General features: G+C 40.8%; 1 long non-coding RNA gene across 1 annotated transcript in view; it reads left to right on the top strand.

Moving 5' to 3' along the window:
* Positions 1-25,879, top strand: part of LOC141996050 (uncharacterized) — a 367,928-nt gene that overhangs the window by 115,993 nt on the left and 226,056 nt on the right. The window contains exon 2 of the long non-coding RNA XR_012641471.1: positions 162-268. This is a non-coding gene — a long non-coding RNA (uncharacterized LOC141996050). The remainder of the gene's footprint in view (positions 1-161; positions 269-25,879) is intronic.

Raw genomic sequence — 25,879 nt, 5'->3', positions numbered from 1 at the left:
TATGCAAAATGTTGGATATGTGAAAAGGTATGTCTTGTTTATTCTTTTGTCTTTATTTAAATGGTTCATGTTGCCTATTGAGCACCGTGCTGTACCTCCTATGATAAGTAGTACATTTTGATGTCCTAACAAAACTGTCCTTTTCTCTTTCTTTATAACAGGGAGAATGTATTTGGATTCTGCAGAGTTATTGCTGCTTTGTGACCTAAAGTGAGTAACAGCATGAATAGCAACTAGACAAACAGAAGTTCACTGGGATAGAACTAAGGTCAGTAAAAATCTGGTCTGCATAGTTTGGCATTGGATAATCAGCTTGGAACTATGTTATGGTCTATGAAGAAATGACAGATGCTTTATGTTCCTGTCTTGTCACCGTGAAATCTTGAATTGTCTAACAAGCAATTAGAATGTTGGAGAAAATGGAACAAAGAATGAAAAATAAAAGTGAGGGGTCATTTCTGCAGGTTCCTCTATATTGTACGTTGTGCTCCATTGCAGTGCTTGCTCTTAAAGTACACAATTCAGTTCCCATTAAAGTCAGTGGAAGAGTTCCATGTCTTGACTGAAAGCTGGATCAGGCCCAAACTATAGCATTTTAACATTACACTATTCAACTTCAGAATTACATAGAGTGGTTGCCATGATAACATTGACATTTACTGTGTGAGACCCATTAGTATTATCACCTCAATACACACATTTCCTGTCCTAAATAATACCAAGATAATATTGGTTTGCTTTATTTATCTGTAGTTTATTACTTTCAAATGTCAATATCAGTATTTTCATGGCAATTACAGTACATAATACTGAGGTTCCAGATGTATGCAGATGTAAAAGTAAAATAAAAAACACAGACGTTCCAATGATAAAGTTCATTATATAGCCTATATGTACCTTTGAACAGCTCAGTAAATATACACTTGTATATATCAAAGTCAACCCTACAAATCAGAACAAGTACAATCATTTTGTAGGAAAATAAACAGAACATAATTAACTGACACATAGGCCTCTTGTGCAAATATGGTAGACATGGTGATTTTGTGAATCTGTCTGTACAACTTATGAATCCTGGTTGTTGTTACAAAGTTGTTACTATGAAAATTGCTGTGTCATGAATGATCAGAGACAAAAGTGGGTCATTAGAACTCAATGACCATCTATCCAAGGGAAAGTACCTCAGGTCAATGAGTTTGCATGAGCTGGGAGAATATATTTCCTCCTCCTGACTGAAGGGAAGGGGGAAGTGGAAAGATACCAAATCAGGAAAAAGACACGGGTGACAAAAACAAAAGATTATAAAAGGACTTCCAGGAGAAGACTCATAGAGACACTCAGGAAGTTGAGGCAGGAGGAAAGAAGGGGACAAACTAGACAAAATCAGGGGAAGCAAGCTGACCCAAGGAGAGAGGTGTTTCAAAACTCAAGTAATGCAGCTGCAGGGGGATGGACCCTGGATCCCACAAAAGACCCTTACCCCAGCCCAGAGAATGCTTTGGAGTGGTGAGAAAACTGCAGGAAGTGCATGAAAGGTTTATTCTTTTTGTATAGATTTGTGTTTCAAATGTGATTTAAGTGAAGAGCAATAATGTGCTAGACTTCTATGCAAAGTGTCTGTGTGTTGCTATTCTGCCACTATGAATGTTGATGAATAGTCATTGGACCAGAGAGAGAGAGAATATGGCCCTATAACTTAGTGGTTAGGGCACTCACCTAGGATGTGGGAGACCCAAGGTCAAATTCCTCAATGCATAATACATTATTAATATACCACACAGTGGCTTCAATCGAAGAGATTGAGAGACACCCACCACAGAATACCCTACAACCCAATGCTCAAGGCACTCTCCTGCAATGTGCATGACCCAAGTTCCAATCCCTTCTCCACATCAGACAGAGGAGGGAATTGATCCTGAGAGCCCCACATCCCAGGCGAGTGCCTGGACCACAGGTTCTAAGGTTATGAGGAAGGTTGTCTGCTTCCTCATCTATCCATTTTGTGAATGGCAGCTAAGTTTCAAATAATAATAATAATAATAATTGACCAAAACAAACTCTCAGATAGTTTTGGGTTCAAAGAAATTGCAATTTTTTTTGCCAAACTATTTCCGAAAATTTCATTGTTGGTATATGCTATACCTACCACATGGCCTCTTGAAGAGGGAAATAAAGTCCACATCTTCAGGTGACGATTTGGGGGCAGGTGTTTTTAAGCTATTGGGGCATCTTGTCCTGGGGGCTTAAGGCAAGTGGGTTTCTGGGACCCCATTTCCATGAAGGGGTAACAGACTGAAAGGTGATGCCCAGGAAATGTGCCAGAGAGGCCAAAGCAGGAAACAGTGCTGTAGCCTACTGAAATGCAGGGAAACATAGCACACCGGAATTCAGTGTCTGAATGCCTTCACAGCAATGTGGTAAACTGCCAGCAGGAGGAGCCCAACCAGATCTGTGACAGTAGGTTTTTTATTTTGTCAGCTAAGTGGTGGATAAGTTTTTATTCATTTTAAAGCATGTATAACAATCTCTCCAATATTTGGTTAATGGAGGTCTTATTCTGCTCACTAAGAAATTGCTACTTTATTTATTGGTGTCTTTAGTTGAATGGCATAATTTTATGAATTTATAAAAATAGTCATAAAAATACCATTAAATATATATTGCTACTAGGGCAAAAACATATTTTAAAATGAACTGTAAAGTTAAATGGTGTTAACAATTTGATCAAAAAGTCTGGCTGAATGAATTTCTATATATTTGTTACCTGAGTGTTCTCTAAATCCCTTAGTGATTTATTGTGTATAGCACAACAAGAAAAACCCCTCAGCTGTCATCACTTATTGTCTTGTGATGCTCAGCAAATGGCCATATGGCTCACATGGGGGAGGGGAAAGGGTGAAAACAGACTCATTTTGTTACATAACAGGATTACAGTATGTGAAAACAGGAAGAGAATATTTCCAAACCTAGGCTGAAATTAACCTTTTAATTTCATTTTAATTATGAAATTAAAGCCCTCCACACCACTGAGGTCCTGCACTGGGGCTGTGTAGAAAGAGCTGCTGCACACCCACTGTGAAGGGTCCCTGCACCAGGGTGGTGCTGGGGTTTGAGATGGGAGCAGGACATCAAGTATGCTTAAGAGTAGCACTGTCTGTATTTCACAACTCTGCAGCGCTTAAATCATATTAGCAGGGCTGCAGTCTAAGACTGAATTGACTTTCACTTTTGAATTTCAATAGCATAGGGGCTATGTTGTGTCCTTGTGGCCTCACTCTCCTGATGCAGGGTTCCAATAGCAGCTGTGGTCAGAGGAGTTCTTTGCGGTGGAGCTCCAATGGGACTGAATTGCCAAAGACCCTCGGCAGAGCTGCTGCAGGGAGACAGTGCTACCACTGCAATGCTGCAGTGCCCCTTCCCCCACATCCCTTGGGATTTACTGGGTTTCACCCACATGCTTGACGGAAAAAACTTCATTGACTTTCTTTTGCTTTCTTTCCCTACTCCTGTGTGAGTACAGTATTACCATGTCAGAGTGGTGATCCGATCAACAGTTATTTAAAATTGCATAGTTGCAATTCAAAGCTCTGTTTCCTCCACAGGCCCTGTCTCCTCTTTATCTGGTTGCAGATCTCCTCGGCATGGGGGAGAGGTGTCTAGGCCTGACTGACCCCCCTCCCGCTTGGATTTTAGGGGGTGACTGGATGGTTGCTCTCTGACTCAAGTGTTCTTAAGGTCCAGCTGTTAGGCTAACTCACCCCCAATCCTACTTTGTGCAACCAAGCCAGTTCATCTTATCCTTCATTACTAGTGCGCCCCCAAAAATTCCTCTTCTGGGTTCTGCTCTGTTCTGCTGTTATCTTAAGCAGTGACTCATAGTGCACTCAAGAAATACCAAAGAATGCATTTCTGATGTGAATTTTTGGAAGAACAATCATTCATGCTAAAATCTGCAAAACTTTTAGTTTTTGCAAACACTTTGGCATCAATTTTCTTTGTTGTAGAATGGGTTCTGCATGGATTTTTGCAGGATAAGTTGCTTGTGGGGAAGTTGACAATGAAAACATCCCTCATCAAAAGGACTACCCTACAGCTCAGCCAGTCTCTTGATTGAATAATTCAATGGTTGAGCTGTCACAAGGACCCACTTTCAGTGTGTCTCTTCTGAACTTCCCTAATCTGCGGGAAGGGAATTGCTCTCCTGTTAACTTTGTAAGACTTTTGGGAGAACTCCTTTCCAATACATCATCTTAAGGTATATATGAGGTGATACTTTCCTGGACTTCCCATAGACCCCTTTTCCACTAACAGCCCCCGCAGACCAATGTCCCTCCCACTTTACTGTCCTTCCCCCATATTTCTGTCACCTCTTCACTGTCCTGTCTAATTTTCTACTTTTAAACTATAAACACATACGTTTTGATATATGTGTACATTGTTTTATCCAAAGCTGGTTGAATTCACTGGAAAGTCTCCTATTTAATATTTTATGTATGTAGAATTAGAAAACTTAAGCACATATTGTTTACAAGAAGAAAACTATTACTAGATAGTGGAAGGTGAGCAGTGGGCAAGGAATAAGAGATGGGATTAGAAGATACCTGCATGTTTTTAATGTTTGTGCTGCTGGAAACAAAAATGTTTGAGAAAACTAAGTTTTTATTTTGTAGAGGATATTATATTTATCAAAGTGAAACATGACCGAACAAAGACTTTTAAATGTGATAATTAACAAAAACATGAGTAATTACTTTCTCATGTGTTGCATATTATTTCTGATAATTCTGTATTTAGTAAGAAGTTCATAAGGCTATATTTGGAAAGTCTATTGGGACACCATGATGATGTCAAAGTGAAGTGAATCAAAATAGCAATGCAAATTACTGAAGAAGAAACACTACAATGTTAATATGAATTAGTCTTTAAAAAACCAAGGGAAATTATACATGCAAAAATGGGCTTTTAATCATGTTTTTCTTAGGAAAATGGCATATGACAATGACATTGTACATTACAGTCCCTTCTGCATGTCTGATTCAAACCAGTAGCACACTTCACTTTAAATCATTAGGTCCCACAGCAGTGGACAATATTTTCCACATTGGACATATTTATTTATACTTGAAATATGAAGTAATAGGTATACAACAAATAGGGAGGGAGCAATATATAGTAGCAGTTCCTATAAGCTTAGTTTGCTGATTCAGCAGCTGTGCTGTACATAATTTACAATAATGATGACTGGATATCAGGTTCATGTTGGACAGAGGAATTTGGGCTAAATATTTTGGTTATCTTTCACAATTAGGGACAGTCTTGGTGTCCATCTTTTTTTTTTTTTTAATGTATGTTACATTGTAAAATAGACAGGGGAGAGCTGTTAGTGTTTAATTGAAATCACAGCAAGTTTCATTCTGTTGACTGAGTGATATTCACAAAACAAAGCAAGAAAATATTCAGTTTATATTTATCATGAGAAGGGTAAACTTTGAAGTGTTGAAAAGTGAATTTGGCCTACATTTTGGACTAAAACCTGTCTTGGTTTTCCCTCCCTACTGCTTTGAAATGGACTTGTAGCATATGGTGACTATAAGGAAGATTTTACAATGTCCCAAACTTCCTAAAGGTTCATGGAACAGTAAAACTGTTGCTTTTTAAATGAAATTGAAGTGTTTTGCAGCACCTCCAAAAGTGTTGAAGCTTCTTTAGATTGATTAAAAAATGCAAAGAGCAAAGACAGCTCTGCATGTGTGTCCATACCATTTCAAATTGTAGATTGAACAAAGAAACCCAGTAGAAAATTCTGTTCCACATATTGGGTGGGAAGGGGGGACCCTGTCTGTGCTCATAACTTAAACTATTAAAACAATTTCTCAGATCTCCATGAACTGCAAAACAAGCCATGTAAGAACAAAATCATTCAGCCATTGTTGAGTTGTAAATTCACAACATTTCTGACTGGAACAAATGGGACAAGTGTAAATTTTATTTTACCCATGAAGAATTCAAAAACATCTGAATGGATTTTGATGAAACTTAAAAAAAAGAAGTCTTTGAGCAGAGACCAAGCACTTGTCTAATTGGAAGTTCATGCAAAGAAGAGTTCATCTGTGTGGATTCCTCTCCCTCTTCATCCCCATCTGATTGCTGTCTTCAACAAGGTGATCTGCCATCTCTGCAGCACCACCCCCCTCATTGTCCAGATCCAAACAGTGCCCCATTCACAATGGGAGGGAATGGAGACTGAGAATCCTGGTGGGAGAAGTGAATAGACCTAGAAGGATGGACATTATACATCTTCCAGTCCTTTAATGCTGTGATGGCAGGAACCAGGGAAGCAGCCAGGAGCCCAAGCTGGTGCATAGGCATGAGGTCACCACACAAATGGTCTGAACTTCCAAAGGAGCCCTGGAAATCCACCGGGTTTAGGGTGAGGCCTGCACTAGGAAAAACCCTGCCTCTACTCTCCTTGAAGAAACAATAAGAGGGAAATTCATGAGCGGAAACTCTGAGATGTCTTCCTCCAGAGTACTCTTCTGTAGATTATATCCGGGAGATAATTTGGAACATGGAAAGATTCAGCCTGAAAAATATAAAATGGAGAAGGATGTGAGCCACTGAAAAAAAGAGGGGTGTTACCATGGAAGTTGCCTTTTACCTTTTACTAAAGCAGTGCCTACCGCAGCTTTTGTAAAATATTCACACAATTCTCTGTATACTTCTTTAAATCTTTGCTAATTTATCCCTGCGCATACAGTCATTTTGTTATCTGAAGTATCATACACTTTTTCATATGCATTTATTTACAGTGGCTTCAGCAAAAGACTAGAAATGGAAAACTGTATTAAGTATTTCTTCTACAATTTGCATAACCTCCTCTAGAACTTTGAAGACAAATATAGAGGGGAAATGGAGACTGTGAGAGGAACTGTACGATGATGATGAAGTCTCAGTTTTGATTCACTGTGACTTTGATGCCAGTCTGTCATCCTATTCTACCATGTTAATGGAGTGGAAGAATCTGCCTTGCAAGAGGGAGCGGAAAGAAACTGATGACTCTTCATCACCCTACAGAAACACCCTGGGAATGAAAAGGAGTCCTTTTGAAGACGGGCTACAGTCATATTGTAGCACATCAGATGAGAGGACAGGTTCCATGACAACTGGGACTCATTTTAAATGAACTGGATCATCGGGGGGGGGGGGTGAGCACATTACAGCTGGAGGGAAGGTGGCACTAATGAATAGATGTAAGCTTCCCTGTTTTAAAAGTTCTCTACTATTCCCAGATGAGTGCTCCATTATTGAGTTAAAAGAGCAGCTGAATTGGCTGAAAAGAGACATTTTTATATATAGCAGTACCTTTAATTCCTTAGAGAAACAGATATTCTTTTTACCAGAACAACCTACATAGCGCTATCTTCTCAAGTCAGAGATAGGGAACCATTTATAGAAGAAAAAAATGATAAGCATGAGAAGACAACTAACTGTTGAGTGAGTTGCGGTTTCTGTGTAGTAGAGTTACACAAACATGAACTTTACCAGCTCTGGATGAAAAACAGGGCTACAGGTAATGGCCTGTGTGCGCACTCCCCTGCTCTCTCTCCACCTTCTCACAGGTGTTAGTGATAAACACATTTCAAGTGAACTTTCCTTATTGCATTATGTTGGGCAGTATATTGTGTTTTACTCAAAATGCTTATTTTCCTGCAAGCCCTTCTGTGGCTCTTTGGTTTCAACATCTAATCCTGCTTCTTTGTCTTGCTATTCCCGCACGCTCTCCCTAGATGTACCACTAACAATAGTAGAGGCGGTAACAACAGAGACCTCATGATTAATATATATAATCACTAGGTAATTTAAAAATAATAATCGTTGTGTTCTTTGTATACATTATTTTTAAAATAATAACCAATGTGGGGAAAGGAAAAAGCTTTTCCTGGCAGTTAATGACTGGCTGGAGCATATGAGGGCTCAAGGCTCTTCACCCAGCTGCTCATTAATTGCCAGTGAAATGCCTAATGTGGTATTTAGTCACCATGCACCTAAAAGAACTTCTGATTTTCCTTTTTATTTCTCTGTGTAATTGACAGTCCCCTGTGCTAGGCTCTCCCCTGGTGCCACAGAGATCAATTACCCATAGGGAGAGCAGGCAGGATTGCTGTTAACCTCACCCCCTCTTGAGGTTTTCTGCTGTGTGTGTGTGGGGGGGGGGGAGCAAATTTAGATTAAGTTCTGAGCTGCAAAGGAATCCAAACAAAAATGATTCCTGCAGGGATGTGCTGAGCCAGCTGATTTCTGGCTGTCATTGTCTCACCCCATTCCTGATGAGTGCCGCTATTTTGGGGGCAACATTAGTTCTCAGTGTCTCCAGCAAAAGATGACACAGTAAGCATATATTTGTGGTGTTTTCACCATGGTGCATGGTGACAGAAGCCACATAAACGAGGTAAATTTTGGCCCAAAATACGCAATACTTTATATACAGTTCTGAGTGCTGTTGCTTTGTTTGGTTTATAATTCGAACGTAAACCATATCTAATTTCTGTGAGCCAAATTCTATAAACCTCATTCAAGTAAACCTGCTCCTGGAATCAGTGGGAGTTTTGCCAGAGGAAAGATAGAATAAGGACAGGAGGGTTTGGCTCTAAGTGTTTTAGAAAGTGCCACCCCTCTCTTCAGAAACAAATGTAATAGACTCCTCTGTTACAAGGGGTGCATGCACACTTATCGGTGTGAAGCACAAGTCCAGCATACACTGCCATTGTTTATTGGGCATGTGGCTAATGCTACAGCAACAAGTGGCAAACTTCAAGAGCAGTGGAAGTTTAGGGCACCCCGGCACCAGTCCTGCAAGGGGCTCTGCAAAGGGAGACCCCCTGTGCTGGCATGGTGACCCACTGAAATCAACACATGTGAGACTAAAGGTCTCCTTGCAGGACCCGGGCCATACTCCGGGTAAAACATGTAGATGATCCATAACCCATTTTTCCTAATCTCTTTTATATGCACAACTGCGCTGGAAAAAATAACTGAAACAACTCTCTCATGAGATTCCCAGGACTTCCTACTTGTAGGGGGGGCAAAGCATCCATGTAATCACACTTGATAGAAATATCATCCCAAGGCTTGGCCAAAGATTCATGCTGTTTTTTCCATCACTAGGTAATGGTATTCATCAGTAAAATACCAGTGACCAGAAATCAGTGAAAATTTTTAAGCTTTTGTGGGTTTCTTTTGGCACAGGCAGGAATGCTGGTAATTTTAAAATACATTTTCTGAATGTTTTTAATAGAAGGAAAGCATTTTGAATATACCTTTTCCATGAAAATCTCCCAGGTGTTGGACATGGTAAACAGGTGACTTTTCTAATTGCACAATGTGTTCAGGCTATCCACTTAATTATCCCATAACTGTATCATAACAGTGAGACATGCTCTGGAGCTCACAACGCTTGCTTATTGTAATTCCCTCTTAGTGGGGCTTCCGGCAGTGCTGTTCCGATGGTTATAGTATGTTCAAGAACATAGCCAAATAACTATTCTCTGGTTTGAACAATTGTGAGCATATTATGCTCTCCCTGCATTCATGTAAGCAGCTGCCTATAAAGTGGAGTAAGTTGGCACTACTGGTTTTAAAGCTTGTAGTGTGTCATGTCTATATTCCTTGTACTTCTGGGTATCTGTGCTTGCACATCTCCAATCTTCATATCTCAAAATCAGCAGGAGATCTCAGGTGAAATGCTGGCCTTTATTGAAGTCAGTGGAAGTTTTGCCCTTAACTTCAATGAAGCTAGGATTTCGCCCTTCATCTTTGCTGTGATGTGCACTGGGGTTTGAAACTCATCTCCCCTCTGACATGTGTCTTGGTTCATCTTGCTCCACTTTTAAAAAGCATCTAAAACTATATATATATATATATATATATATATATATATATATATAAAATTGTTGGCTCCAATATTGATTACCTTTCCCTTCCTTTTCTTCCCCACTTTTATTTATAAGATTGCCCCCCACCCTTTGTTTGCTTTATATGTGTGAGTATTAAAAGGGTGTTTTTATACTATGTTCATATTGTTTAGTAATTTGTTCATGTTATGTTGTACAGTTCCTCCAAATGCCTTGGCAAGGGTTCACTTTCTAAAAAAAATGATTTTTTACTTTACCATCAGCTAACTTACAGCCAGATTCTGATTGCCTTACATTGACTAATACCTTACTCCACACCTAGTCCCCATTGTCTTTGATTGATCTGCTTGTAGAGAAATATGCCGCTCATTGTGAGAGAGGTGATCAGAATCTGGTTCTTAATGATTCAGGGCCAAATTTTCCTACCCTTACCCATGATAACTCAGTTTCTTGGCAAACAGTCCCACTGAAGTTGACAAAACAACTTGCAGTGGGAAGAGTTCTTCAACAAGAGTAAGTGTGGTGGAATATATCCACCAAAATGTTTACTCTTTCTCTAAAATCAGGCTGCAGGGTTTATTTCCCCCCTACTTTATATAAATCATAGTTATGTGCAAGTGCTTTATATGGTTATCACTGCCATGGTTATTTCTATCTTAAAACACTTGGGTATGGTTTAGGGCTGTCAATTAATCACAGTTAAGTCACACAATTAACTAAAAAAAAAATTAATCATGGTTTAAAAAACTGCTAAACAACAGAAATACCAATTGAAATTTATTACATATTTTGGATATTTTTCTACATTTTCATATATATTGTATCCTGTGTTGTAATTGAAATCAAAGTGTATGTTATTTTTTATTACAAATATTTGCACTGTAAAAATGATAAACAAAAGAAAGTATTTTTCAACTCACCTCATACAAGTACTGTAGTGCAATCTCTTTGTCATGAAAGTGAAACTTACAAATGTAGATTTTTGTTTGTTACATAACTGCACTCAAAAACAAAATAATGTAAAACTTCAGAGCCTACAAGTCCACTCAGTCCTACTTCTTGATCCCTAAGACAAACAAATTTGTTTACATTTGCAGGAGATAATGCTGCCCTCTTCTTATTTACAATGTCACCAGAAAGTGAGAACAAGCATTTGCAAGGCACTTTTGTAGCCAGCATTGGAAGGTATTTACATGCCAGATATGCTAAACATTCGTGTGCCCCTTCATGCTTCGGCCACCATTGACCAGCAGAGGACATGCTTCCATGCTGATGACGCTTGTTAAAAAAAATGTGTTAATGAAATTTGTAATTGAACTCCTTGGGGGAGAATTGTATGCCCCTGCTCTGTTTTACCCACAATCTGCCATATATATTCATGTTATAGCAGGCTCTGAGGATGACCCAGCACATGTTGTTCATTTTAAGAACACTTTCACAGCAGATTTGACAAAACACAAAGAAGGTACCAATGTGAGATTTCTAAAGATAGCTACAGCACTCGACCCAAGGTTTAAGAATCTGAAGAGCTTTCCAAAATCTGAGCGGGATGAGGTGTGGAGCATGCTTTCAGAAGTCTTAAAAGAGCAACACTCCAATGCGGAAACTACAGAAAATCAACCTTCTGCTGGTGGCATCTGACTCAGATAATGAAAATGAACATATGTTGGTCTGCACTGCTTTGGATTGTTATCAAGCAGAACCCGTCATCAGCATGGATGCATGTTCCATGGAATGGTGGTTGAAGCATGAAGGGACATAGCAATCTTTGGCACATCTGGCACTAAATATCTTGCAATGCCAGCTACAACAGTGCCATGAGAATGCCTGTTCTCACTTTCAGGTAACACTGTAAACCAGAAGTGGGCAGCATTATCTACTGCAAATGTAAACAAAGTAGTTTGTCTGAGTGATTGTCTGAAAAAGAAGTAGGACTGAGTGGACTTGCAGGCTCTAAAATTTTACAGTGTTTAATTTTTGAATGCATGGGTTTTTTTTAACATAATTCTACATTTGTAAGTTCAACTTTCATTATAAAGAGATTGCACTACAGTACTTAGTATTTTTCAATTTACCTAATACATTTCTTTTGTTTTTTACAGTCCAAAAACTTGTAATAAAAATAAATACGAAGTGAGCACTGTACACTTTGGATTCTGTGTTGTAATTGAAATCAATATATTTGAAAATGTAGAAAACATCCAAAATATTTAAATAAATGATATTCTATTATTGTTTTAACAGCGTGATTAATCACAATTAATTTTTTTAATCACTGGATAGTCCTAGTATGGTTATTAGGACCATATAAACAGATAAATAGATGAAAAAATCTGACTGTCTGATTGTGAGGAATGAAAACATCACCATACTTCAAAAACTCCTAAGACACATTATCTTCAGCCTGTACGACTGTGACTGCACTACAGGCTAGAGATGTGATTATTCTCCTGCTCATGTACATTCACTCAAGCTAACTCCCATTGAGCATAGATAGCGGTGTAACCGTGGCAGCAACCTTACCGGCAGTAGAGGCATGGCTGAGCTGGCTGAAGTACATAGCCAGGGGTTTCAGGCAGGTTTGTACTCTGCATAGCTCAGCCATGCTTCTGTTGCTGCTACCAGTGCTCCTGTGGCTGCACTGCTATTTATACGCAATAAGAGCTAGCGTGAGTATGTATACATGAGCAGGGGAATCATACCCCTAGCTTGTAGCATAGACAAAGCCTTAGTTTAGCAATGGACAAACCAAAATATTGTAGGGGTGTCCATAAAAGTAAAATGTTGACTATCTCAACAAAGCCATTTTCTTTCGGTACTTTGAGATTTAGTACTGGAGGGCCATCACCCTAAGTGACTCCTATCCATTGAACGGCAATTACCCACATATTAATCAACATAATAGTACTCATATTGGGCTGGGCAGGGAGTTTTTATAAGCAATAAATGCAAACTGTCATGTGCGTTTATATATTTTTCCAAAGTAAGCACTTCTTTGGCCCCATTACTAGTCTATTAGGAAGATAGGCATTGATTACAGGTGTTTTAGCACCTGCTTTGAGATGAATTTGGGAATCACTGGTCTCCTATGACTTGAGAAAAAACAGCTTTAGTCTTGATATTGTTCTAATAATGATGCTTGGCAGCCAACTTGAATTATAATACCACAGCCGTGACTGCTGATGGGTTCATTGAGCAGTCAGTGTACAGAGCAGTCTATCTGTCAGACCATCTCCAGTGGGGTTTCCAGGCAGACACACACCCAGGAGCTGGGAAATCTCAGGGCTGTTAACTAGTAGTTCATGTTGCATGCTATGAAAAGAAGCACTCTAGGGATTAGACCAACTCTGAATTTAATGCTAATTCATGGTTGTGTTCCGTGTTGTGGAAGCCTGACAGGATGGATATGAAAATCAAATAAAACAATGGTATTGAAATTTTCCCAAGATCACGATGCCATGCCTTACCGGGGACCGGTAGATATTGTTACTTAATATTATTACAGAGATTTAGCAAAACAGCTGGAAGACAGAGTACAGAGTAAATTTTTCTTTGTGACTTACTGATAAAACATTCCTGCAAACATTTAGGCTGTGGATTGGCAAACACGTTTACAGGGGGATTTTCAAGAGCTTGAGGGAAGGCACTTGGTATGAAAAGTGAGCACTTAAAATCTGTGGAATTTTCAAAGCTAAGGATGCGTGCAGATAGAGCTTAAAAAAAGAAATCTGTCTGTTCACCCAGATAGAAAGCTCCTGTTGCTTGAGGATATGGTATTCTGCCACCATGGCAGTGGGTTGGAAATGCAGTATGTGAAATGGGCAGGCACTGAGGACTCACCATCTGGGAGGGAAATTCAGCCAGCGGAGACTCCTTTGTGCAAGGTTCCTCATAATTGGGACTTGGGTGACTGCAGGGAAGAGTACTGTCATTCCGGTTTTTGACTTGTAGGGCCACAGTCCAACATTCAACAGCCCCCCTCATCAAACCTTGCCAAGGTACGAGATGCTTTTCACCTGTCACAGCACCTGCTGTCTTTATGTAGTTTGGCGCAATGAAAACCCAGCCAGAAAAGCCCTGTTCATAGGTGAAGTTCCCTAAAGGCTTGGTGCTGGTGGTTTGAGCTAGTGTTTAAATCTATATTGATTCGATTGTGCCATCTGCTCAGTGGCAACAATTTAAACATTTCCTCCAGGCTCACTTTGTATCATGAGATTAAAAGACATTTGCAGGCCTGTAATGAAAAGCAGGTTCACCAAATGAATGGCATTCACCTGAGCTCCTAAACAGAGCCACATTCAGCTCCTGTTACATTGAGAAGTGCTGTAGAAAGACAATGGATGTAACCACGTACAGTCTACATAAATGTGAGTGTGTGTGTGTGGACAGTTTTCTTCATCGCAATGACCGACAATTAACAAGATAAAAGGCAGCACTAAAAGAAGCTTGGTAGGATTTACAAGTGAAGAGGTTAAGTGATTGATACAGTAGACACATTCTTAGAGTTGCATAAAACCACTTTCTTGTCAGGTTTATCCTTTCCTATTGCCAAACGTATTTTTCTCCATTTCTTTATATTTAGAAAATTAAGCGTGAAAAGAAATGACACTTATTGCTTTTCAGGTTTTCCATGTTGTTTGTCATTCAGGATTATGGTTAATAGACGATTCTGATGTTTGTGGCTAGGGTGCCTCTCCCCAAGTAACAAGGCAGTGGGAGCTGTGTGCTTGATAGCACCTTAGGCTAGGATATCCCTCAGGATAAAAAATCATAGCAAGCAAAGGTCTTGCTAATGTTGCCTCCTATTCATCTGGCCTTTTTAGTGAACTGAGATCAGGCATTCCCTTCCTGTCCCCCAGAGTACAACAGCAAACCAAAAACCCTGGCCTTCAATACTTCACAGTTCAGTGCTTCATTCCTGCCATCAATTAGAACAGTGATTGGATGTGAAATAGCAGCAAAGGCTATTAAAAATAATAGTGTGGTTTATCTTCCACTCAGTGATCAGTGAGTAATAAAACTGGCAGTCACCCAAGCTGTATTTTCCCTTTCAGCTTCCCAGCTTCCCTCTCCCGGCCCACATTTGCCAGAGCAGGGTCTAAAACTTTGCAAGAAGCAAATACAGCTGTTGCACCCAGGCTCGGGTTATCTTAAGATAACTTGTCTAGGACAATCTTTATGGAAAATGTAATAAAGATAAAACCAATGGTGCTATATAGAAATTATTCTAAGAACCTATGGAATGTAATAGAGTGGTGTCACAGGGTGTGTCTGCCCTGTAACCGTCTCGTTCCCCCCGCCCTCCTCGCCCGCCCCCTCCCCGACCTAGTGTGGTGCTGCAGGCACTCCTGACTCAGTATGACTTCTCTCAGCCCCCCTTAAGGCCCCCTTTCTTAGGGTTGGGGGTCTCTGGGAGCTCCTCTGCCTTAGAAGAGCTTCTCTGTCTGAGTCCCTACCTACAATTGGACTTGAATGGCCTATTATCACTTCCAGGTGCTTGATATTCAATTAACTGCTTATCATGGTCACTGCTAGCCTGGATCCAGATTCCCCTTAAAGGGGCCAGCAACCCTGTGACGATACAGAATTTTTAAATCAGCTTGTATCTTTGCTGTACATTCAATATGCTGGTTTAAAAATCCTTTAGAAAGGTTGTCATCCTCTCTTAAATTCTACAGAAATTTTCCATAAGGCAGCCTGCATGTCAAATTAGATACGGCTCGCAAGAAAATCTGGCTGTCTCAGTATTTTTGTTGGCAACTTTCTTTAAAAAAATATTAAAAATTTAGTATGTTGTATGGCCCTTTCTTGAGCATAAACTTCTAATCTGATCTGCACTTATAAATCCTGGGTGCATTAACTGAGCACTGTTAAAGGAAGAACTGAGCACATTAGTGAGCAATTTAGTCATTTCTTTTATGATTTCATAGAATCATAGAATATCAGGGTTGGATGGGACCTCAGGAGGTCATCTAGTTCAACTCCCTGCTCAAAGCAGGACCAATCCCCAACTAAGTCATCCCAGCCAGGGCTTTGTCAAGCCTGACCTTAAAAACCTCTAAGGAAGGAGATTCCACCACCTCCCTAGGTAACGCATTCCAGTGTTTCACCACCCTCCAAGTGAAAAAGTTTTTCCTAATATCCAACCTAAACCTCCCCCACTGCAACTTGAGACTATTACTCCTTGTTCTGTCATCTGCTACCACTGAGAGCAGTCTAGATCCATCCTCTTTGGAACCCCCTTTCAGGTAGTTGAAAGCAGCTATCAAATTCCCCCTCATTCTTCTCTTCTGCAGACTAAACAATCCCAGTTCTCTCAGCCTCTTCTCAGAAGTCATGTGTTCCAGTCCCCTAATCATTTTTGTTGCCCTCTGCTGGATGCTTTCCAATTTTTCCACATCTTTCTTGTAGTGTGGAGCCCAAAACTGGACGCAGTACTCCAGATGAGGTCTCACCAAAGTTGAATAGAGGGGAATGATCATGCCCCTTGATCTGCTGGCAATGCCCCTACTTATACAGCCCAAAATGCCATTAGTCTTCTTGACAACAAGGACACACTGTTGACTCATATCCAGCTTCTTGTCCACTGTAACTCCTAGGTCCTTTTCTGCATGACTGCTGCCGAGCCATTCAATCCCTAGTCTGTAGCAGTACATGGAGTTTTTCCGTCCTAAGTGCAGGACTCTGCACTTGTCCTTGTTGAACCTCATCAGATTTCTTTTGGCCCAATCCTCTAATTTGTCTAGGTCCCTCTGTATCCTATCTCTACCCTCCAGGGTATCTACCATGCCTCCCAGTTTCGTGTCATCTGCAAACTTGCTGAGGGTGCAATCCACACCATCCTCCAGATCATTAATGAAGATATTGAACAAAACCAGCCCCAGGACAGACCCTTGGTGCACTCCGCTTGATACCGGCTGCCAACTAGACATGGAGCCATTGATCGCTACCTGTTGAGCCCAACAATCTAGCCAGTTTTCTGTCCACTTTATAGTCCATTCATCCAGCCCATACTTCTTTAACTTGCTGGCAAGAATACTGTGGGAGTCTGTATCAAAAGCTTTGCTAAAGTCAAGGAACAACAAGTCCACTGATTTCCCCTCATCCACAGAGCCAGTTATCTCATCATAGAAGGCAATTAGATTAGTCAGGCATGACTTGCCGTTGGTGAATCCATGCTGACGGTTCCTGATCACTTTCCTCTCCTCTAAGTGCTTTAGAATTGATTCTTTGAGGACCTGCTCCATGATTTTTCCAGGGACTGAGGTGAGGCTGACTGGCTTGTAGTTCCCCGGAGTCTCCTCCTTCCCTTTTTTAAAGATGGGCACTACATTAGCCTTTTTCCAGTCGTCTGGGATCTCCCCCAATTGCCATGAGTTTTCAAAGATAATGGCCAATGGCTCTGGAATCACATCCGCCAACTCCTTTTGCACTCTCGGATGCAGCGCATCTGGCCCCATGGACTTGTGCTCGTCCAACTTTTCTAAATAGTCCCGAACTCCTTCTTTTTCCACAGAGGGCTGGTCACTTCCTCCCCATGCCGTGCTGCCCAGTGCAGTAGTCTGGGAGCTGACCTTGTTCTTGAAGACAGAGGCAAAAAAAGCACTGAGTACAGTAGCTTTTTCCACATCTGCTGTCACTAGGTTGCCTCCCTCATTCAGTAAGGGGCCCACACTTTTCTTGACTTTCTTCTTGGCGTTTACAAGGCAGCTGAGATGGAAGGCCAGTTTTCATCTTTAGCATTTGGATCAAATGTGGCTACATATCCCAGAAGAGCTAGATTGAGCTAACTCATTTCAAAGAGGTCACTGTGGAGCAGCCATATGATATCTGGAGCAGTGCAACACTTGCCAGTTTCAATTGCCAAAATAAATTGTTTTATTTTGCATGAGTTCACATCTTCTGTGGCTTGGAAAGCAAAAGTCAAGGAAAACTACTGGGCTAATTCTCAAATAGTCCCTGTTCTGGAATGGAGCCGTGCCCCCAGGGCTTCCTTCCAAGGGACTCTTCACTCTGTAGTGAGCCTCAACTGACCACAGCTCTCCAGCTGAATTGTTGTTTCAATTCAGTTCATTCCCTCTCCAGGGTATTAAAATTCAGTGTATACTGACCTCTTTGAGTTCTTCAGCCCCTTCCCGGGCATATGTAAATTCCCTTTTCTGGGACTCAGCCACCTCGCCTGCAGTTTATGGGGGTGGGAGACACGGGCCCTCCCACTACTCCAGGTCGTGACCCAGGAATCCTATAAATAGCAGCCACGTGCTATGACCTTTTAATTATTTGCGGTGACTACTGTTCCCTGGGCCACTTCACATGCAGCCCCTTCAGCTTCACCCTTACATCAGGGCTCTTCTGGCTTGCGCCCCAGCAGTCATCTACTGGTCCCATTTAGCATCTGCTTTGTCCCTGGTACTGCAGCTCCTTCAGCCAGTCGGGAGCACTTGCTTGCTCCTCTAGCTCCAGGCAGCAACAGTCTCTGCTCCACCCCGCAGCTCCTTTTAGCTGGGTCTGCTGTGTTCTGATTGACTGCTCCCTGCAGCTTCTCTCTGGCTGTTTTCCCTGCAGCCAATCTAGGCAGCCTGGAGGACTCACCTCTACTGCTCTTTCTGAGGCAGGGTGTGGTAGGACTGCGAGGCCTCCAGAAGGGGACCTCAGGGCCTGTACACCATCACAGTGCTTCATAGTCAACTTTTCCTCACCTCAAATATCAGCCCTGATGAATATCTGCTATACCTAACTAATTATGTAAGTGTTAGAGATGGAGGGTGAAGTATAGGGATATATATAGATATATAAAGATAGTATATATCTTTAAAAATGCAGCTGACAATTTTATTACATTTTTGGAGACTTTTTTTTAATAAGGCTTTATGATGGGATCTCCAATCCTGACCGAATAATTTAAAAAAGCCTAACATGTTTCACATGCAGCATATCTGTAAACAATAAATGTATCAAATGTAAATTGTGCACAGTATTTTTAATCATTTTAATCTACACATACATTGGCACCCCCAAGGAAATGACAATATAGTGGGTGGGTCTGTGAGGATAGGCTGCAGATTTTATGAGAGTAAACTTAACAAATTTATACAAAACTTTAACAATCTCTACTCTATAAATACCCCACTTCTTTGCAGATCAGTTTAACAACAAGCAGCAAGGCTATGTTTTCACTTTTTACTTCTATAGCATCTTTCATCTGTTGATCACAAAACACTTTCTAACCAAACTTTAAGTCTCTCAACACCCTTGGGCAGTAGTTTTTTCTCACATTTTTATATATTGGGAAAACTGGAAACAGAATGGTTACAGTAAATGACTCACTCAAACTCCCTCAATGAGTTGTATTAATATATCACATTATGATTATGGCCAAATAATTGCCTAGATGGAAAGATTAAGATAATCCCCATAAAAAGCCAGAATTTGAAATGGAACCTAGGATTCCTGACCCAGAATCCCCTGCTGTTGAACACTGCGTTCCAGGTGCAAAATTCTGCACTTGCAGACCCACCTGCCAAGGGAAAGTTCTTCCTGTGCCATTAAAAGTATTGGAAACAATTAAAAATCTGAAAATCAGACTGAACCAAACCGTTTTTTAAAATATAGATCCAATGTGTTCATATAAGACCTCCATCTCCTTCTTCCTCCCTACCCTTCTAGGTATAGTGGCTGAACTTCTGTTGGAAAGGAGAGAAGAACAGGAGATCTGCTGCCATCCATGTCTGGCGTATTCAGGGACCAATATTCTCAAATAATTAGAGAAGCAGAGGGATCATATTGGATCAGATGTTTTACAATTTCTTGCTGTAATTTGGGGCATAAAGGTCAAAAGAGAGTTTTTAAGTTTTTAAGTTTAAGAGCTACATTCTGGTCCTACCTGAGGCACCTGGAGCATATTGCCAGTACTGTCTGGCATAAGAAGCCTTTGGCTTTGCAGGGCAAGATGGAGCAGTCCACATGTGGTTTTGTATCTGACCAGTCTGCTGCTGATGGCACAATTCAAATTTTTGTAGCTGGCATGAGAAAAAAGTGAAAGAAGCTAAACATAAAAGTAAAAGTGCCCAGTGTTGTTTCAGAGTCCAAGCTTAGTGAGATGCAAAAAGAAAGCAAACACAACATAGGGAAGGAAAGCAAACACAACATCAGAGAGAGGGCCATCAGGAAACCTCTTCTAGCTCACTCATTTTCAGGGCATCCATCCCTCCATCCTGGAGGCTATTGTAAAGTGTGCCAGATGACTGTGTTCCCTGGGAGCCCATACATCAGCTGACAGATAGACAGAACAGAGGGCCCTCTGGCCTTGCCCCTTCTTTGTCCTTACACCTGGGCTGAACAGAGGGCAGGAGGGAAGAGAACCTGGGTATTCTACTGGTTAATAACTCCTTTCAAATGGGAATCTCTGTGCTTGCTTTTTGGCCTCTTTGTGATGCCAGAAAGGCTCAAAGTGGCATAATCCACCAGAGACAATGAAGATATACATGATGGGATGGAGTACCCTTTTAATGGAATCCCTGTAAATGTTCAACTGATTTCTGGTCCCTTTGTATTATGACAAAAGAAAATATGTATGGCTGAGAGTGATGATACTCTCTGAAATACTCTTTTCTATTTCCTATCAGCCCTAGCCTAAGTGGCTCAAACTTAGCAAGCCATGCTTTTCGACTGAAACCCAGTGAGTTCAGTGATAAATCATTCTGGGAATTCATCTCAAGCTTGATGTGAGTCAAAAATGAGTTCTCAGTGGGATGGCCAAAAGAAATGACGCTTGGTAAAAATGACCACGAGAGGGGAAAAAAGCTAGCTGCTCATTCCCAGAATGGGGAAATCAATTAAATTACTTGTAAAGATTGAGAGTGAATCAAAGACAAGTAGCTTGACCCATGCTTTGTGGAGAAATTTTTCCTTTAAATACCACAAATGCTTAACTTTAATTGGAATTTTGTGCATGACGGGAGAGGGATATAAACCCCCTATATATTGAAAAGGGGGAAACCACAGGCCCTCCGCATGCTGGTGCTCCAGTATCATTGGTAGAGAATGCAGGTGTCACTTTGATGTGTGCTGACAGTCTGCATGTGGTAATATTTCATTTTTATTTCCTCTACACTGATTATGAATAAACTATACTTTTATCCTCATTTAGAAAATGTGACTTCTCTTATATTTAATTGCTTCCCTCTGCAGCTTGCATGGAAAAGGTACATCTATTAGTTGGGGGGCGTAAACAAGGACAGCTCTATAAAAAATTGCCTAGTAAAAATCTGCTACTAAACAAGAACAGCTTCTAGCTGCAGGTGATTTCTAAATGAAAATATCTCCTGTGTCAATGTAATAGGAAAACAGAATAAATAAACCAGGAGGCCAGAACCTCAGCTGATGTAAATGGTACAGCCCATTTACACCAACTGAGCTTCTGGCCCTATAACTTTTGCTCTCTGCCTTCCCATTCTTGTAGGCTAATTACCTCACTAAAGATTATCACCAATGCAACCACTAGCAAACTGATGGTGCACTAGGGTAACATTATCAAAAGTGTCTAAGAGGCTTAGGAGTCTAAGTGACTTTGGTTTCCCAGGGAGAAGCAGGTCATCCTCATAGGCTAGAAAGGAGGATAATTTTTGTTTTCCTTAAATGAAAGCCATCATATAATATTTTACTGATTATTCAACCATTATGAGATCTAAATCCATTGGGCCAAATCCTGCTTTCCTTTACACAATCATAAATCCTATATAACTATTCAGTGGAGTTACCAAGGATTTACAGTGGTGTATTTTGACCCTGATCTCAAAATACTAGGAATGTATTCATAAATAAGTATTATTCTGCTACTTGATGATTTTTGATTCCACTTAAGTTTTTGCAGAGAAATTACACGTTGCTTTTTAATTGATATAACACATATTAGAAAACACTGAAGTTGCAATACTTTTATGTGCTCAGACACAGCTAGTAGGATGTGATTCCTGGAAGTGATAAACTCCAATAATAATTATTACAAGCCAATGAGCAAGCTAAGCTATTGGTTTACACAATTCCTGGGGCTGATTCAGTTGGACTTCTGATTACACACAGCCTTCCAATACCATTAATCTGTCTGACAATATATGTAAAGACCAAAAAAAAAAAAAAGCTTCTTTTGCTAATGTCTAAGGTTATTGTAATAATTTGATATCTCAAATTCTGTTAATTATGACATGAAAGTTCTCTCTTCATATAACTGTTTGGTTTGGTTTTATGTAGGTTGACAGCAAAGCTCCTCTGTTGATATTGTTGGTATTACTGTAGTGCCTAGGAGACCTAGGCATGGATCAGCACCCCATAGTGCGAGGCGCTGTATAAGCACAGATGGTCTCTGCCTTGGAGAGCTTACAGTCTAAGTATAAGACAAGAGACAATAGACAGATACAGACAGACTGTCAGGGGGGTACAGGAAACAATGTGACAGTAATGGTCAAAATGACAGGCAGTGGTCTCAGCACACCGGTGGCCTAATTATTGTCAAATTTTTGTAGGCATCACAACAAAGGGAGGGTTTTAAGGAAGGATTTTAAGGAGAATAATGAGGGAGCTTTGCAGATGTTTAGAGGGAGCTGCTCCCAGGTGTGAGGGGCAACATGAGTGAAAGTATGAAGGTGTTTGTCTGCAAATTTAACAAATAGGCGATGGAGGCTAGCATTAAGGGCTGATTACAGGTGGAGTTGACCTGTCAATAGTGATAGGTAGATGATAGGTAGGGTGAGGATAGTTTTTGAAGGGCCGGGCCTTAAAAATAGAGACAAAGAGCTTATTTTTGGTACATTGGAGAAGAAGCATGAATGATGGGATGCACAAAGAGGGATGATTTGGTCCAAGTGATAAGCTACAAAAGTAATCTTTGCAGCAGCATTCTGAATGGATATGAGCAGAGCAAGACTGCAGTTCTCAAGGCCAGAGAAAACGATGTTGCAGAAGTCAAGACGCCAGATGATGAGACCCTGGATGAGAGTTTTAGCTATGCAGATGGACAGGAAAGGCCATAAATTAGAGAGGTTAAGCAGAAAGAAGTAACAAGTTCTAGACATAGCCTGCATATGAGGACCTAGAAAGATGTCCGAGTTGAAGATGACACCCAAGTTATAGGCCTGGTGGTGGTGTCCACAGTAATCAAGAAATAAGTTGGGGGTAGAGCTTGTAGGTGGGGAAATTAGGAGCTCTGTTTTAGCTATGTTGATCTTGAACTGATGGCTGACATCTATGAGGAGATGCCAGAGGCAGGCCAATAAGGGTCTGGAGGTAGAGAAAGAGACTTGGGAGTCATCAGCATAGAGATGGTAGTTGAATTTGTGTTTGCAGATGAAATTACCCAATGATTAGGTATAGAGGGGGAAGAGAAGGAGTCCAAGGACAGAGCCACATGGAGCCCTTACAGAACGTTGGGGGGCAGACGAAGGGGACCCTCTTAAGGACATATTGAAGGAGTGATTAGAGAAGTAGGAGGAGAACCAGGAGAGGAACGAGTCTCAGAAGCCAGGGGAGGACAAGATTTCAAAAAGAAGAGTCTGTTGGACAGTGTTGAAAGTAGCTACCAGGTCAAGGAGAATGAGGATTGAGTAGTGGTTCTGAGATTTGCTAGGAGGAGGTCATTGAAGAATTTGGCAAGAGTAGTTTTAATAGCCTGCAAGTGGGGAACCAGACTGGAGAAGATCTAGAATGGAATTTGAGGAGAGGAATTTCTGACATCAGTTGTAAACAGCATATTTCAATAAACTTAAAGATGAAAGGAAGAAGAGGAATGCGTTAGTATTTGGGGAGGCAAGTGAGTCAAGAGTGGGGATTTTTGAAGACAGGAAAAAACTAGAGCTATGCAATATCAAAAAATGGACTATATTTATATGTTGTGTCTTTGCCATGTGACTTGTACGTCAGTTTCCTATTGGAGGAAATTGGTGAGACAGCCAGAACCAATATCTTGGATATATTGCTGCTGAACATGGGGATTTGAAACTGACTCTGGCTTACCTGAAGTTCAGACTGTTCTTCCCATTGTAGGGAAAGGTTTGAGCTGTGAACTCATATTCATGACATATCAATGTCTGTGGTATTCAGAAATCACCCAGGCAAGCACACGTTATGGAGTTTTGTGTCAAGGGCTGGGCAGGAAACTAGCAAAAACGGAGTGGGGAAGGCAGGAGAGTACGTCTTGAGTTGTATGATTCTGTTTGTGGATTGCATGCTAAGAAAGTACAGCTTGAGACAAGTAAAGGAAAGGAGATGAGGAGAAAGATTTCCCATGGCTTAAACACAAAGCCCATATCATATTGTCTTTTCCCAGCCTTGCCTTGCCTTGCCTCACCAGCCTCTTTTCAAGGGATTCGGGAGCAGCTGATTGGTCTAAAGCTGCCCAGATTACCTGTTGCCAATTACATATCTCCAGTTTAACAACGAGGAGTCTGGTGGCACCTTAAAGACTAACAGATTTATTTGGGCATAAGCTTTCGTAGGTAAAAAACCCACTTCTTCAGATGCATGGAGAGAAAATTACAGATACAGGAATAAATATATATTGGCACATGAAGAGAAGGGAGTTACCTTACAAGTGGAGAACCAATGTTGAAGGCCAATTCAATCAGGGTGGATGTAGTCCACTCCCAATAATTGATGAGGAGGTGTCAATACCAACAGACGGAAAATTACTTTTATAGTGAGCCACCTACTCCCAGTCCCTATTCAAGCCCAGATTGATGGTATTAAGTCTGCAAATGAATTGTAGCTCAGCATTTTCTCTTTGAAGTCTGTTTTTGAAGTTTTTTTGTTGAAGTATGGCTACTTTTAATTCTGTTATTGCACCACAATCAGCTTCAACAGTGGGACCCTATAGGCAACTATATACAAGAAACCTATGGACCACCACGTTTACCTCCCCAAATACAGTAACCCACCAAGAAATCTGGTATTTACAGCCAGACCCTCAGATACCACAGAATGTGCTTAACACACTTAAAACTGCCTTCACCAAACAAGGACACTCCACCAGAGAAGTAGACTGCATCAGGGAAAGGGCCACGCACCAACTCAAAGTGACACTAAAACCTGCCATAACAACAGATGCAAAACCTGCAGATATATCTAAACTTCTATGATGATCAATACCCGCCACAACACACCTTTCAAGATCCATGTGTTCTACACATGCCTACCATAACATGTGGTCTACCTCATCTAATGCACTACATGCACCAGTGACAGCTAAGTGGCAAAAATGAAACAATCAATATGGTTTCGAATGAACTCACACAGAAAAATGATAAAAGACAAAAACACAATATCACCCCTGGGTGAACACTTTCCATAAAATGATCACTCCATATCTGACCTCTCAGTCTGCATCCTCAAAGGAAACATGAACAACACCTTCAAAAGACAAGCCTTGTAACTTCATTAGACACTAAAAATTATGGTCTCAATAAAGATGCTGGATTTATGTTTTATTACAACAATCTGTAACCCTCTAGCCCCTCCACGCCCTTCTTCGTCCAACAACTGCATTGGTGTTAACCAGCCACTTCACCTGGGCCTGCTAACTACTTCACCACTTTACCTGGGAATGGTCCCTTAGAACTTCTGTACCTGGAAAGATAATGGAGCAAATAATTAAGCAATCAATTTGCAAACACCTAGAAGATAATAAGGTGATAAATAACAGTCAGCATGGATTTGTCAAGTACAAATCATGTCAAACCAACTTGATAGCTTTCTTTGACAGGGTAACAAGCCTTGTGGATAGAGGGGAAGTGGTATATCTTGATTTTAGTAAAGCTTTTGATACTGTCTTGCATGACCTTCTCATAAACAAACTGGGAAATACAACCTAGATGGAACTACTATAAGGTGGGTGCATAACTGGTTGGAAAACCATTCCCAGAGAGTAATCATCAGTGGTTCACAGTCATGCTGGAAGGGCATAATGAGTGGGGTCCCGC

The sequence above is a fragment of the Natator depressus genome, chromosome 11, assembly GCF_965152275.1.
Source record: "Natator depressus isolate rNatDep1 chromosome 11, rNatDep2.hap1, whole genome shotgun sequence".
Classification (NCBI taxonomy): Eukaryota; Metazoa; Chordata; order Testudines; family Cheloniidae; genus Natator; species Natator depressus.
This window is presented reverse-complemented; position numbering and strand designations above follow the sequence as displayed.